At 41.5% G+C, this 16790-nt stretch overlaps 1 long non-coding RNA gene and 1 pseudogene across 1 annotated transcript; both read left to right on the plus strand.

Annotated features, from left to right (window-relative positions):
* Positions 1 to 2668: 2668 nt before the first annotated feature.
* LOC100688393 lies at positions 2669 to 3619 on the plus strand (annotated as a pseudogene).
* A 739-nt stretch (positions 3620 to 4358) lies between these two features.
* LOC111098450 lies at positions 4359 to 9597 on the plus strand. Its single transcript, XR_005368312.1, has 2 exons — positions 4359 to 4529; positions 9491 to 9597. It is a non-coding gene; the product is annotated as an uncharacterized LOC111098450 (long non-coding RNA).
* Positions 9598 to 16790: the final 7193 nt, after the last annotated feature.

The raw sequence follows: 16790 nt of genomic DNA on the forward strand, positions 1-16790 counted from the left end.
GTGAATAACTAGATTCCACCAAATGCTAGGGTTTATGTTTGAGACTACTGCAAAATGCCTCGTCGGTTTTAAAATAAAACCCAGTGAGGAGTTACAAAATTTGAGCCGAGGAGTAAGTTTCATGGGTGCACAAATCAGCAGGCCACGGGAGGAGTAAAGCACAGGAACTCTGAAACAGAACTGAATTTACAGTCCTGGCTCCATCTATTATTGGCTGAAGATTTGATATTTCAAGTTGCTTAATCTCTCTGTTTCAGGTTCCTGTCTTAGAAAATGTGGAAAATAATACTATATTCATGATTATTATAAAACTTAGAGCTGACATATAAATCTTGGTCCTAACTCCAAGTTAACATTTAATAGATGGTACTTTCCCTTTTAAGTTCTATGCCTTATATTTGGAAACTGAACTGTCATCGAAAAGAAAAGAACATTTTCCAAGGACATCAATTTATATACAAATTGCCGAAATGCTTGAAGAGTATGGAGGATATTGTCAATTGTATTTCCATTAATCAATAATTTCTTATTTCTTAAATGCTCTCAAAACTGCGCTACTTTGCTTACTGCCTCGGTATACTGAATATACACCACCCAACATCTTTTGTTACACAAGCTTTAGAATCATTGTTTTGAACACCAGTGCCCCCTCCCCAACCCCCGTGATGCTTTGCGCAGTAGGTCTTTAAAGTTTGCTAAGGGAGCAAAGAAATGATTGAACACAGTTTTTGACAGAGGTAAGAGAGCTTGTGCTAAGTCAGCCGTGGCCAGCCTCCCCTCTGATCACACCATTGAGATAACCCTGTTTACTTGTGAATGGCCTCTAGCTCCTCAAAGGGGAATCAATCACTTGGCAGTGTGATATGCAAAGACAAAACAAACAAACAAACAAACAAACCCATGTTTCCCTCCTGGCTGTGACTTGAGACAATGTCTCATGGAACTCTGATTTTTTTTTCATCTACAAGGATAACAATCAAGTAACTGTGAGAAGTCAGTAAAGAAATGTCTACAACATTCCTAGCACTGAACCTGGCATGTAACGGATTAATTCAATTGGTGCCAGTTTCCTGACCCACCCTTTCTATTTGTGATCATCTTAGGCCAAAAAAAAAATTTTTTTTAAGATTTTGTATTTATTTATTCATGAGAGATAGAGAGAGAGGGGCAGAGGGAGAAGCAGGCTCCATGCAAGGAACCCGATGTGGGACTCGATCCCAGGACTCCAGGATCATGCCCTGGGCCGAAGGCCGGTGCTAAACCGCTGAGCCACCCGGGAACCCCCATTAGGTAAAAAATTTAACCTCTGTGAACCTAACCCCAAATCCTAGGGCTTATGTCTGAGACTACTGCAAAATGCCTCATCGACTTTAAAATAAAGTCCCCACGGAGATCGTTGGAAGATCTGGTAAGGAGATAACAAGACAGTGTTTAGGAAGCATCTAGCATGGGGTCTGTAGCATGGTATGTACTTAAATACCACGACTTTCCTACAGAATTATTTTTACAAATTCTGTTTTACTATAAATTCTGATCACTGAGGAATGGGGGTATGCGTGCATGTGTGTGTGTGTGTGTGTGTGTGTGTGTGTGTGAATTTCATTTGCCAAAAAGCCACCGTATATTTTAAAACCATAAGAAAAGCCCATTGTAATCTAAATGCCCCCCTGGAACTCCTGCCCATGTCAGAAGGTTTGGGAACCCCATGGCCATGCTCACTTTGAGCGGCTAGATATCCAGGCCAGAGATCAGAATCTGCAGAACGCAAAGCTGTCAGAGTCACCCAGTGGGAAAGAGACTACACAACCCCAAGTCATGTGGGCAATGTGCAAATTCTCGCCAGCAGAAATAGCAGCATCGGATAATGCCCCAAGGCTGGCTCTACAATGGAGTTCATTATCATTCATGTGGATGAAGTGGGAAAGGCTCTATCATCTCTTCCTGCGGTTTACTGAGTTTTCATTGACAAAAACATAAGAACACTTTTGTTTGCTAACATGCTGCCCTTTGCCAGCCAGCTAAGGGCCCAGTCGTGTGAAGTTGAACTTCACGTTTCAATGGAACAACTCTCCCCCAATGAGAGAAAAGGTTACTTCCCCCCTCCTGCTCCCCTGACCACTACCTTTGCCAGATCCTGTCATGTGCTAGAAAGAGAAGACAAAGCAAAAGCAGGGCAGCCAGCAGAAAAACCACTTCTCACTCTTGCCCAGCTTCTGAATCCCCAATACTAAACCAGAGTCCAGTGGTGCTATCAGGCTCTGCGGCCAAGCCCCTACCCCTGGCTATGATTCACAGACAGAGCTGGTGTTGGGTGCGTTCCACATGGTGACAAAGCAGCACACTGGAGGTGGCAATGGTGGCTCAGTGGCATGATCTCAAAGCCTATTCTCTAAGCACTCTTTTCTTCAGCCAACAAAAGAAACAATACAATTACAGCTTTCCTTATAGTTCCATTCTGAGCTTACTCTCTGATCACCTCAATTGAATTTGAACTCCCATTTTTAAAAACCTCCTCCAAAAGAGAAAATTGAGGTCCACCTAGGTCAAGACCTTCCTTAAGACACCCAGTCAATAAGGGTTGGAGCCAGAATTATAAGCAAGAGGAGGGAAAAAAAAAAAAAAAAAACCATGTCTAGAGACACAAAGATGGCTGTGGCATGTCAGAGACATGAAGGGCCTAGTTACTTTAATAACCAGAGGAGTCTCTAGTCTAGGTCTGGTCATGGCAGAGCGACTGGTGGGGTGAGGGGCCATTGCTGTGCTTCTGGACCTGCGTAACTCTGATGGGGAGGCCCAAGCCAAGAAGTTAGGGAAGAGCTGTCCCTTTGCCCCAGGAGACATGACCTCAGAGAAGAATGTGCAAGCAGCCCTGACTCTAATAAAAGAAAAGTTTGGCCAGGTGGATTTGGCAGTCAACTGGACAGACAGTGTAGTGGCCATCTAGACATACAACTTCAAGAAAAATCAGGCCCCTACCTTGTCAGACTTTCAGCAAGTTCTCAATGTAATCTCATAGACACATTTAATATGTTCCACCTGGTGGTTGGTGAGATGCGCCAGAATCAACCAGACCAGGGAGGCCAATGCTGGGTCATCATTAATACTGCCAGCACTGGGGCAGCCTGGGTGGCTCAGCGGTTTAGCGCCACCTTCAGCCCAGGGCATGATCCTGGAGACCCGGGATCAAGTCCCACATCAGGCTCCTTGCATGGAGCCTGCTTCTCCCTCTGCCTGTGTCTCTGCCTCTCTTTCTCTCATGAATAAATAAATTAGTAATAATAATAATAATAATAATAATAATAATAATACTGCCAGCACTGGCTGCCTTGGAGGGCCACACTGGACAAGCTGCATACTCTGCTTCCAAGTGTGTCACAGTGGGCATGACACAGCCCATTACTCAGCATCTAGCTCCCATGGTCATCCAAGTGATGGCCACTGCTCCAGACCTATTTGGCACCCTACTGCTGACCAGCCTTCCAGAAAAGTATGCAACTTTCTGGCCAACCAGGTGTCCTTCCCCAGACGACTGGGTGACCCTGCTGAGTATGCTCATCTGGTATAAGCCATCAATTGAGAGGTCATCCAGCTGGATAGAGCCATCCGCATGCAGCCCTGAAGGGAGAGGGCAGAGAAAACAAATGTTCTTCTGCTCCTCCTTCCCCTGGAGTACTGTACTGCAGCTTGGGAGGAAGTCCAGTAGACATTCCGTGACTCTGCCCAGCAGTCACACTCTGTACCTAATAAAGTCTCTACTTCTCACACAAAAAAAAGAAATAAACATACAAACAAAAGAAACACAGATCTAAAAACATTTTTGGATAGAACTGTATTAAGGAGTATCCAGCACTGAGGCTGGCTTAGAGTAGACATCCAAATATTATTCCCTCTCCTCCTACAGAAAAGTTAAACATTCTGGTCAATTGGCGGATCTCCCATATTGTGGGACCCTTCTGTCAGCAGAAATCATCATCCCTACAGAAGATTATGACAACCACCATAACAATAATATTCGCCACTCTTTACTTAATGGCCGTTCCCAACCAGATATCATTCTCAAAGCTTTAAATACAATGATCACAAAAAGGAACATCACCCCATTCATGCTGACAACCAGAAACACAATGAATGAGTTCTCCCAGTCTGGGGCCAAATCCCACGTGTTAAGGGTCGGATGACCACATAACTAATCACCAAAAACAGGACAGACTTTAGAACGAAAGGACATGCTGTGAATTATTACTTGGGGATAATGTGCAGATACCAGGACTGACTGTCCTGGACAAACTAGAACATAAAATCACTCTAGCTTAGCAACTCAAGTTCCAAGTCCCAAGAAGCCAATTCACTATTTTTCAGGGAGTAAGCATGAGTGAAGAGAAAGACATCTTTGGTGGGATACTTTGTGATTCTACGCCTTGAACACCTTGGAAGAGAATGTTATGGCACACAAGATTGAGAGAATAATGGAATTTAAACCTCTAATTCTATAGGGACAGCTGTTCCCTGGCTCACTTCTACTCTGGCCAGTAAGTCTTTTGCCACTTTGGGATCTGTGAACATGCTGTCTTCTATTCCTGAAATGCTCTCTCCACCACCCACCAAACTTTTTATCTAATTAATTTCCATTACCATTCAAGCATCAGCTTAAAGCATTACTATTTTTCAGAGAATGGTTTACCTGACCACCTCTGCACCAACCTAAATGGAATCTGTCAATGTACCTGTTCCTCTCCCTTTCATAGCTCTTACAAAATTGTCTGTTAATATATTTATTTGAATAACTTTTTAAAGTTCAACTTCCTGTAGAATATGTTTTATGAAAGAACCAAAGCAGGGACTGTATCTCTCGTGTTCATTGCTGTATCCCTAAGCACATGGTACTGTGTCTATTAGACAGATTTGTTAATTGAATGAATCAATCCATTGATAAGGAAAAGCAGCTGAATTTAAGAAACATCTACTGTGTTCCATCTAATCCTCACAGCAACTTTGGAAAATACACATAATTTCCAAGTTATAGACAGGAAAACTGAGACTCTTCAAATTATTTAGCCTGTGCAAGGTGATCCAGCGGCCAGATTACCTGAGTCAAATCTCCACTCACTTTTAGCTGTATGAAAACCCTAGAATACTGAATTAATCAAAACAAAGTAGCTTGATACAGAGTTAATCATAACAATGAATGATATCTGTAGTTCTGAATATTTTGTCCCAACTAAAGAACTCATTTTGCCCCCACCACAATAAAACCCATCTCCCGGGAGCCTGTGGAATGTCCCTGCCTACTCTCTTTTGGATTCCTCCCTCCTAGATGGGATTACATGAACCTTGCTTATTTCTGAGGATTTCATTCCTTTTCCCTGGGGTACATGCAGACTGTGCCCTTCTATTATTGTGCTAAGCACAAAAGATAAGTTAATTAACTTGCCCAAGATCATGCAACCACTAAATGGCAAAGCTGGTTTTAACTCAGGTCTGCCTGACTCCTGGGTCTTAACCCCATGTTAGAATAGTAGTTAAGTCACAGCTCTTCATAATTGTGTTCTAGTCTCAACCACAAGGTCTGGTCATTGTCAATTACACTTCAATGATTCCCAAGTTGCCTCAACGTTAAAGTCTTCCCTTGACCTAAAAAGTCTTCCTTCTAACAAAGAAAGATCATCCAGAGAGATATCCTCTGGAACTGTTTCCCATGTCATATTCATTAATAGAAATGTAGACCCAAGAGACCTCACTGTGAGAGTGTCAGTCCATTTTCCATTGGTCATTCTCATCCATTATAACATGAGAGTGGTGTCCACCCAAAAAGAGGACTTTCTCTGACCTCATGTCAATCTTGGACTTACATAGCAATCCTTAAGTAAATAATAGACCTTTATTTCACAGAAAAAGCAGGAAAAGAATGCCTATTTCCTGCTTCCTATCATACAGGCCTCTGGGCATCTCCACTGAATTTCCTCTTGCTTTCTTTGTTCAAGCTTACTTTCCACTAGTTATTTTTTTCCCAGATGCATTCCTTGATGGGGTGGCAGGGGTGTGTGGGGGAGGGCAAGCTAGAGATTACCACCTGCCCCTGGGACTGCCAGGCCGGAAGAGCCTTCCCAGTGGGTGTCTCTCAGAGGAAGGAAGAGCAGATGTGTGACCTGAAATGAACTGGGTTTGGGGCAAAAGCCTCAGGTGTCTCTGGCACCTGCTGCTTCCAGGGAGTACCTATTAGCTGCTATTGCCCAATGAGTAGATGCCACAGAAAAACTTTGTAAATCACTAAATGTAGTAGATCTTAGAAGATGTCTTGTAAGTTTTCTCTGCCTGTTCAAGGTGGCCAAGACACTGAGATACTCTAGAAATTTAAAATATTACATCACACACACACACACACACACACACACACACGTTTCCAAAAGCTAAATATTTTTATTTCTTCCTGGTGCATTTTTAATTTTGCAAATGTTTCTCCAATGGTTGTGTATTACTTTCATGATGATACTGGTTTACAATTATTAATCAAAATAAGGTATTTTTACTCACAATACGGCTTGATAAGCTAATTAAAATGTCAAGTTTAATAATAGTTTGAGGAGGTACAGAACACTCACAGAAGAAGATATACAAATCTATTCTCTGATAAAAATTGAATGATGACACTTAATTTTATACAACCACCACGCAGAAACACAATAGTTTCTCATGGCTCTTATAATAAAATTCTAAATCCTCATCATGGCCCACAAGGCCCAATGTAATCTGGCCCTCACTACCATCTTTGATCACACCTTCTGCCATTCACCTCCTTACTCACTGAAATTGGTTTCTCGAATATGACAGCCTGTCCCTGTCTCAGGCCATTTACACAAACTGTTCCCTTTGCCTGGAACACTCTGCCCTCCTGCCTGACATCTCCTTGAATGGATACTCAAGTCCCAGCTCAAATGCCACCTCCTTAGCAAGCCTTTCCTGATTACCCAAGCCAAATCAGCCTCTTCCCATGTTCGCCACAGTCACCATCTGGAACAATGCCTGTCTCATTTTCTTGATATTTATTACCATCAGATATTATCTTGTTCAGGGCCCCTGGGTGGCTCAGTTGGTTAAGTGTCTGCCTTGGGCTCAGGTCATGATCCCAGGGTCCTGGGATTAAGCCCCACAACCGGCTCCCTGTTCAATGGGGAGTCTGCTTCTCCCTCTCTTCCCTGCTTATGCTCTCTCTCACTATCTCTCTTGCTATCTCTGTCTTCTCTCAAATACATAAATAAAATCTTTTTTTAAATAAATTATCTTGTTCATTTATTGTTCCAAACTGTTATACATTTTAATAGAACATATAATCATGATTCTCATATACATATAAAATGAACATGTATCAGAGATTTTATTTAACTCAAAAACTCATGAGGTAACCAGTGAAATGTTACAACCAGTTCAACAGAGAAGTCCAAGTGCCACACACTGATATTCAGCTACGGAATGCTCAGATCAACTTATAAGCTGATGTTAAACCAGAAAAAAATAAAACTGACAGGGTGATAATCAAATGCATTCCACCAGACACAGTGTGCATTTTTATGGACAGGAATTAATTGCATTACTAACAGTTTTCTACAACCTCTATGTCTATACAGTTGTAAAATGGCCTGGTTGTAGATAAAGACTCCATCCCCACCTCTGTAGTATCAAATAATCTCCAGAGACCCCAGATTCACAGAAAGGATATTCAGCAATCTCTTCTGCCCGTTTCAAACCCCTCCACACTTTTTCCTTTTATTGTCTATTACTCTCTAAAATTACCTCGTTCCTTTAGTTGTTCCTTTTTCTCATTTCTCTGCCCTGGAATGTAAGTTTCATGAGAGCAGAAACTGCCCACCTTATTCATCAAGTTTTCCCAAAAAACTTGTATTCAGAAACATTGTTGAATAAATAAGTGACTAATAATTATTTGAAAACAATGAGTCATGCTCATTTCTTAAAATGCAAATTAAAATATAACATCACTTCTTCTCTTTCCTATTTGCCAAGAACAACAAAAGGTTCCATCAAGTTCTGCTGAGTCTATAAAAAGGAGGCATCATGGACTGTCAGCAGTCAGCACCACCACCACTCCCTTCTAAGGCATGACCTGCATTTCCTAAAATCTCCTTCCTAGGCGGTTCAGAGTTAGAGTCTCCCAAAGGGAAGAACTCATGGAAATATGCAGAAGCCAGAAGTGAAGCAGAAGCCAGGGAACCCTAGGGGCCAGAGGCAGTGACTTTTTGGACCTGCCCATAAGCTCCCACTCTGCAATCATGGTGACAGGTGGTAGTAGACTCTCCAACATCTCCATGAGCTTTGACCTCTCTACCCTCCCTGGGCTGAAGTCATTAGCAATAGATCTTCCCAACTTCCGGTACACCCTTCCCACACTCCTGTAAGCCTAATTCCTCGAAGCTCTCTTCCCTAGGAAATTTGTAGTAAGTAGTTTAATTTTCTTGACCAAACCCAGACTGATATGGAAGGGTTACACACACTGCTGGGGTAAATACCTTTCTCGTTCATTCAACAAGTATGCATTAAGTAGTTACTGGGTCTTGGAGAACAGTAATAGGTGAAAAGTTCACAACTTGACTCAGTTACTCCACTCCTAAGAATTAATCCTGGACTAATTGCTAAGGAAGCAATCATTAATCCAGACAAAGATCTAGGTTTATGTAAAAGGATGTTAGTGGGAGCAAGAGTAATACCTTTTTCCCAAATAAGATGAAAAAGTCCAACAACAGAGAAGTAGTTTAAAATTTAAGGTGTATTCAGAAAGTAAAATATTATTATATGAGTCAGAAAGGGTTTAATTACTTTATGACACAGTAAGACTACCACAACTAAAGTTAGGTGAAACTGCCATATATCAAATAATGTACAAAGTATTTTGATTTGCTAAAATAAAAAATAAAATGAATGCCATACTCTGTGGTACATTATCTTTGTGACTTTGAGCAGATCAGTTAACTTCCTGAAAACCAGTTTCCATACCTGTCAGGTGGAGATCGTAACACCTGCCATGGCTTTCCTAAAGAGTCAGACGATACAAGGGTTTTATCTGAAACACCAGACCAACATAAGGGGCCCTACGCACTGCACGCTCACTGCACAGCAGGAAGAGGACAGCAGAGTGGTGAGTGCTGAGCCCTCAGGAGCCAGGGACCAGGGTTCAAATCTCAGTTTCGCCACTAACAGTGTTACATTAGGAAAGTCACTCTGCCTCTTGCCTCAGTTTTTGCATCTGAAAAATAGGCTTAAAACCAAAATTATTTCATATTGTTACTATGGAAACTAAGTCAGATAACTTATGCAATGTTTAGGACAGCACTCGGCACATGGTAAAAGTAAACAGATGCGGTATCTTCCTCTAGGGTTGATTAACTTGTCCAGCATCATCTAGTTAATACTGATACTATAGCCACAGGCATATAAATTGCAATATTAACATTTGCATTTTATGTACTCTCTCTCTCCTCAGATCGTTACCACAACACAAGGAAGTGGGCACTGTCACCCCAATCCTACAATCGAGGCATCTGGAGCTCAATAAAGTTGTGACCTGCCCAAAGGCACATAGCTGGAAAATGGAAGAGTAATTTCAGGTTTCTGGTAACACTGTGACTCTTTGCATTATTCTAAGTTCCAATATTGTGGGATCTTTTTCCCCCTCAAACCTCAAGAACCAGCTCTTAAGCATTATTATCACGCTATCCCATAGTACCTAGTGTGGTGCCTGGCTACCCATAAGCCCCAATACGTGAAGGTCAAATGAATAAAGAAATGCATGCATGCCAAGTCAATGGGGGAAAGACAAAATAATCTTCTCCTACCTATTAAGGCCTTTTTTTTTTTAATAACAAGAATAAATGCTGAGATAACTAGCCGTGAAAACAGTAACCACTCAGCTCCCGGCCAACTACTGTAATCTCCCTGACTAGTCTCGCATCAACTTCAGTCAATAGTGCAATCCTATGGCACATTAAGCTTAGAATTTGATCCAAAAGAAACACAATCAGTAGGTGCATAGGCAGTTGTTCTGATTAAATACAGTCTGCTGGAATTAAAATACCATAGGCTGTTTGCAGAGCTCCTTGGGTTTAATTAAATGAACCCCATTTTAATAGCAAAGATACCACAATGTATTCCTCAGGCTCAGTGGAGTGACAAATGTAATTAGTCCATGATGTGTGTGGCTTATCTGCATCCAGTTGTGGAAATTACAAGATGATCAATTGAAGCTGCCCAACCTAATTCCTTGAAGTCTCATTTGGTGGACTGAGGTAGGCACTTCTCCTTGCATCAGCCCTCAGAGAGCAATTTATCTCACCAACATTCCCACTGGAAGGGAATTAACATTTGTTACCAGCTGATTATGTACTGGTAACACAGTACTGGACTCTGAGCTCTGGCATTTGCATAGACCATCTCTGTCAGTCCTCCCCGTGACCACGACTTGACAAATGTGCAAACTAAGGCTCAGAGAGGTTACATGACTTATTCTGACAGGAATCCGGAATGTGGCAGAGCTTGGATTCAAACCTGGAGTTGCCTGGTTTCAAAGACATTGGGGATGGCAGGGCAGGTAAAGGAATGCCTGCTTGCATTCAAGTCCTGGCTCCTGTACATAATAAGAGCGTTGGCAAGTTCCTTAAATTTGTCCATTTTTGGTAGTCTCATCTGCCAAGTGGATATCATAGTAGTACCTATTTCATAAAATAGGCATGAAAAGTCAGTCAGACTGCATGAAGAGCAAGAAGTTGTTATTAGGTGTTAACAGTATGCTGACATACATCTCTGAGGGGTCAGAGAAATGAGCAAGTAGGGTCCAGAGAGTTCACATGTTGGATGACGCCACAGATAGTAAGTTCCAGAGCAAGGATCCCTTAAACACTCAACCAAATGCCACAGATTTCCATTTTACCTCCGCTAATCCTCAGAACCAACCAGCTAGATGGGGAGCACAGAAGCCCTACAGAAGGAGACTGACTGGGCTCAGAGCAAGGAGGTGATCGGACTATGACATTCATACCTTGGAACAAAGAGGCAAGCTTAGCCTTCTGCCCCACAATGTCTGTGACACTGGTGCTGTGAAGGCTGAGTGAATGGTTATGATGGTTGAGATCCAAATGCCAGCTCTGCAGCTTATTGACCATGAGAGCCAATTCTCTCACCTGCAGGGCAGAGACAGCAGGAGTCCCCCACTCATACTATCATTCTACGTGTTAAATAAGTTATCACTGGGGAAGTGCTTAGCACTGTGCTGGACACAATTTTGCCTTGCCGTAGCAACACTTGCTGTTGCACTATCTCTGCATGGGAACACAACAGTTCTTATCTTCTGTGAATTAAATGACTTAATCCATGTAAAATGCTTAGCATGGTGTCAGTATATGGTGGAAGTGCTAGGTCATGCTGTTTGTCTTCGTCATTTAGTGGCAATGACGGTGATGGTGGTGATAGTAAGCCATCAAAGTACAAATCTCCCATAGAGATAATCCTCCCTAGATTGTTAACCAGACCTTCACACCCTAACCTAAAGGTATTTTTGTTTATTTTGGCTCTCTTCCTGAAAAATTTACTTGTTCACTCCTGGGGGAAAAGAGAATAGTGATAATTCTACCCATTACTGTCAATAACGAGGAGAGTCCATCTTGCTAAGGATACAGAAAGACAAAGTTCACCCACTTAGTCTTCACCTCCTAGAGCTGTCGTGAGGACAAAACAGGACAATTTCCTGGAAGATCGTGGCTTTGGAGGATGCACCAGAACATCCCAGTGCTCCACAGAAAACACTAGTGTTACAGGATATCACAGCAAGTGATCCAAAGGTCTTTCAGCTCTAACACTCTTCAAATGGAAGACTGTTTGCCTGCAGATTTGTTTGTATGCTGTCTTGGGATGGTGTTGAAGACAACAGCTCTTGGACAGCAGTGCCCCCTAATGATCCCAGACCAATTTAAGACATTACAAGTCCAAAATCCTAACCCAAGAAATTGATGCTCACATGACCTACCCCAGTTAACTCAAAAATGACTTAGTTCTTTTTAATTCTATCCAGTTGTATGCCAGACACTGTGCAGAAAAGCAAAAGATTCAGAAAATGAAGTGCTGCTTCAAGAACTAACCCCTGTGTCTTCCTTTGGCGGCGATGCATGCCTCTCACCCTGCCTCTCTGCGCTCAGCCACACTGACCTTCTTTTCATTACCTGCAACAACCGCTCTTCTGACCTCAGAATCCACAACCTTTGTTTCCTCTTTCTGAATGGCTCTCTTACACTTTCCCTCTGCTCCTCAGGGCTTCTCCATCTTATCATCAGTCATCTTTCAGGTCTCCCACAAATGTCACAGAAAAGTCTGACCCCAAGCCCATGGTGAGGACATGCCTTCCTGTCACCTCTGTCTATGCCTTCATTTTGTCTCGCAAGCTTTATTGCCACCACAATTATACCACTGACTGCGCCACTGGGTGTAATGTCTACTGCAGCTGCCCAACAGGACAGTAAGCTCCATGAGGGCAAACAGACACCTGTATCTCTAGCCCCTACTACAGCATAGCAACACTCCTTAAAATTGTGTTTACTTATTTCAATAATCACAACAGAGTGTGAGATATTTTGGTATTTGAGTTTATTCTGTTTCTATTTTCTTTTTCAGAAAAGGAATAGTGGCAGATTAAATTCCTTACAACCCAGTATTAAAAAGTACCAATATGCCTGTTTTCAAAATATCTTATTAAAATAAATTCACTTGCACTGTGAATCGGTTTAAGGACCAATACTGCACAGAGATAAAGCCCCATGGGTTTTGGCAGTACCAACTGATGTTACAATCCATTCACTCTTTGACCCATTAATTCTATTTCCAGAAATCTATCCTGATAAAGCATGAAATGACAAATACACTTGATGGGATGAGCACTGGGTGATATGCTATATGTTGACAAATTGAACTCCAATAAAAAAAAATGAAATGACGAATGCATATGGTCATTAATTGTAGCACTGTCTGTAAGTAAAAACATCAAAGACAAATAGTCAGCCATACAGAATGGCTCAATAAGCCACAGTACATATGCACAATGGAGTACAGTTGACCCTTGAACAATGCAGGAGTTAGGGGTGCCAATCCTTTCCCCATGCAGTCAAAAATCTGCATATAACTTTGCCTCCCTGAAAACATAAGTATTAATAGCTTACTGTTGACTAGAAGCCTTACTGATATCATAAATAGTCAATTAGCACATATTTTATATGTTGTATGTATTATATACTGAATTCATCTAATAAAGTAAGCTAGAGAAAAGAAAATATTATTTATTAAGAAAATCATAAGGGTGAGCCACTGGGTGGCTCAGTTGGTTGAACACACAACTCTTGATTTCCACTCAGGTCATGATCTCAGGGTCTTGAGATTGAGCCACACATCCAGCTCTGTGCTCAGCGCTGAGTCTGCTTGTCCTGCTTGTCCACCTTTCTCTGCTCCTCCCTGCATCTGCTCTCTCTCACTCTCTTTCTCTCTTTCAAATAAATAAAATCTCTTTTAAAAAATCATAAAGGAGAAAAAATACTTTTACAGTACTGTATTGTATCTATTGAAAAAAATCTGTGTATAAGTGGACTCATGCATGCTAAACCTGTGTTGCTCAGGGGTCAGCTGTACTATGTGGTCACAAAAAAAAACAAAAAAATGAGGACAATCTCTACATGGTAATACAGAGAGTTTGTGAAGGTATACAGCTAAGTGAAAATAAGAATGTATAGAAGAGTCATAAAATACTCCCTTTTGGGGCATCTAGGTAGCTCAGTCAGTTGAGCATCTGACTATTGATTTCAGCTCAGGTCATGATCTCAGGGTCATGGGATGGAGCCCCAGGTCATGGTCCAAGTTCAGTGAGGAGTATGCTTGAGATTCTCTCTCTCTCTCCCTCTTCCCTTCCCCACTCATACGTGCTCTCTCTAAATAAATAGATAAAATCTTTTTTAAAAACATGCTACCTTTTATCTAAGGGAAAAATAAGAATCTCTATGTTGCATACATCTGCAAAAATAACAACAACAACAGAATATAGGAAATATAAGCAAGAAATTGACAAAAGTGGTCACCTTATAGGAAATGTACTGGGGAATGTGTGGAAGGGAAAGAGAAGCAAACTTCCTTTCTATGCTGTTATGCCCCATGAATAATGTCAGTTCATTACCTATTAAAAGTAAAGCTAATTTTTAAAAGCATTTCTAAGACTGAAAATAAACCAAGACAAATAAATCTAACCATATATCAATTTAGTAACATAACCACACAGAAAAACGATTATTTTTCCCCCCAAGATGCTCTGACCACAGTATTTTGACTGAACAACTTTAGTGGGATATGCTCCATGGGTAAAAAGAACTACAAAGAAACATCAACCAAACCTATTTTATGTTATTAATAAAATTCATATCATTATTTTGAAACTATTTTCTTACACTGCACAATAAAGCAAATGAGGAATTATATTAATGATGGTCTAAGAAAACCTAAGATTCAATTACAAAATAAAAAATTAACTATAAAAGTAACATTGAAATTGAAGTGAAAATGTTAAATGAATGAATGGTTTTATTAACTGTAGATGATCTATCTTAGCCCACTGAAATGGCCTAGCAACAATGTCAGCCATCACAATAATCACTCCAGTCACTTAGGTTACACTCTATACAATCAGGATTTCTTGGAGAACTGGCTGCTTTCAGGACTGGATCAGGGAAGGTACAAGGTGAGCTTGGAACATGCTGTCATGTTCAAAAGCAAAGAAGCTTTCAAATAGTAATTGGGTATGTCCAAAGGATACAAGATCCAGATGAAAGTAGCTCATGCTGCCCTAGAATGTGATGACTGGAGCACTAAAAAGCAGTGATTATAATGGATTGAAACACACTGGTTCTACCAGAGTCGTTGAGTCCATAAATAATTCTCAAAACAGAGAAACCTAGGAATAAAAATTCATTTGTCACTATTTGAGGTGGTCATTAAAGAAACATCATCCTTTGCAAATTGCTAAAGAGAAGTAATTAAGTACTCACCCTGCCTTGTCGGTAAAAACTGTATATCAGGGCAAATGGACCCACTGATGACAGAAAGATCTGTTTCATGGAAGAATGTCAAGCAATAAATGCAAAAGGAATGTGAGAATTATAAAGTCAGCACTGCACCACTGTTCTTGGGCTTGGAAGCTGCTCTGCTAGCACAGAAAGGCAGGTAATTAAGTGCAGTCCAAGAAGGATCAGAGAAAGCTTCGAGGGAGTCTACATGGGCCGAAGCTTGAATGTGAGCAGAGAATAAGAATGCAAGAGAAGGGCTTGTCAGAAGTAAGGATATGCAGGAAGCCTGGAAAAGCTTAAGGATCTGCACTGATATTGGAGGGGATTGCTACCCACTAAAGAGATCCAGAGTCAGCACAAAAGCTGAAAAATGCAGAGAATCAAAATTATCCTTAGACAATCCCTTTTGCAGGAGCTGTGTTGTGACCCACAATGTGGCCTCTCAGGAAGCCCAGCACAGACAGTTTCTCTGCAGAGTTTGGATCACATCATGACTTGAGAAATGTGAGGTAGTCAGCAACTGAGGGTGACAGCACGCTCGGAGAGTTACATGGTATCAGAAGCTTGCTGAGGCCTGTCACCCATCTTCTGCTTTTTTTGGGGACATACGGCACATTTAGTAAATTAACTGCCCATTACTGACACAGTTTGTTTATACTGTTCACTATTATCCCCATCTCTTCTTGCTCACTCGTAGTCAAAACCACCTACATCCTCCACCTCTGATGCTGAGTAGTCCTGCCCATGAGTATTCACATGAGAAGAGGTGAGAGGCCAGAGACGAGACTGGAGAAGTGGGCAGAAGTCATATCAGGAACCGGGGAGGGTGATAAACGAAGCAGTTTGTACTCTGGGTAGGAGGAAAGCTGCTGGAGAGTTTCAAGTAGGATATGGCATGAGATGTGAGCTTTGAAAAGATGGCTCTGGCTTCGTTGTGAAAAAGGACATAGAGGCCTAATGGGAATCTGGGTTGGGCTAAGGATGTAGACAAGTAAGAAAGTGGTTGCCACCATTTGTTTAAATGGCTTATTTTTCAGGTCTTCTTTAAGAGGCCAAGAATCACATGAACTGGCTGTGAATGCCAAGTCTTAGATGGGAAGGGAAAAGTGGATGCCAGCTTTAGGACCCCAGGGCACAAAGGATAGGTTATTTAGGGATCTAGATTCTTCAGCCACAGAAAGCTAGCGGGTGAGAAGTGGTTGGTTCCCACTAAACTCCCCCGGGTAAATGAAGGGAACCAAAAGATGTTTCTTCCCAATAACTGACCATAGTAGTAGAAATTACAAATGGGGCCAGGAAGTGGTCTCTTTCACTTCAATCCACCTAGAATACATTCAAAATACCTGCCAATTGCAAAAACAAACCTCAAAATTCTAAACAGTCTATTTAGCATGTATCCACTCGTTCAGCAAACTATCAGCAAAGCATAACACTATAGGTTAAGTTTACAAAAACTAGAAATTAGCCCCCCGGGAATAAAGTCCTGACAAATGAGATACATAAGTGAACAGGAAATTCAGAACAAGGGGGATGGGTGCTCTGAGGTGGGGGTGAGTAGAGCCAAGACTATGACTTCAGTGACCCTGGGAGGCCACACCTGATGGAGGCAAACAGGCTACTTAACTTACTACAGTCAAAATACCATTAAGCGTGAAGTACGAAAAATAGAAGAATTCTGGTGGATTTCATTTCCAGCTT

This window comes from Canis lupus, chromosome 13 (assembly GCF_011100685.1).
Source record: "Canis lupus familiaris isolate Mischka breed German Shepherd chromosome 13, alternate assembly UU_Cfam_GSD_1.0, whole genome shotgun sequence".
NCBI lineage: Eukaryota > Metazoa > Chordata > Mammalia > Carnivora > Canidae > Canis > Canis lupus.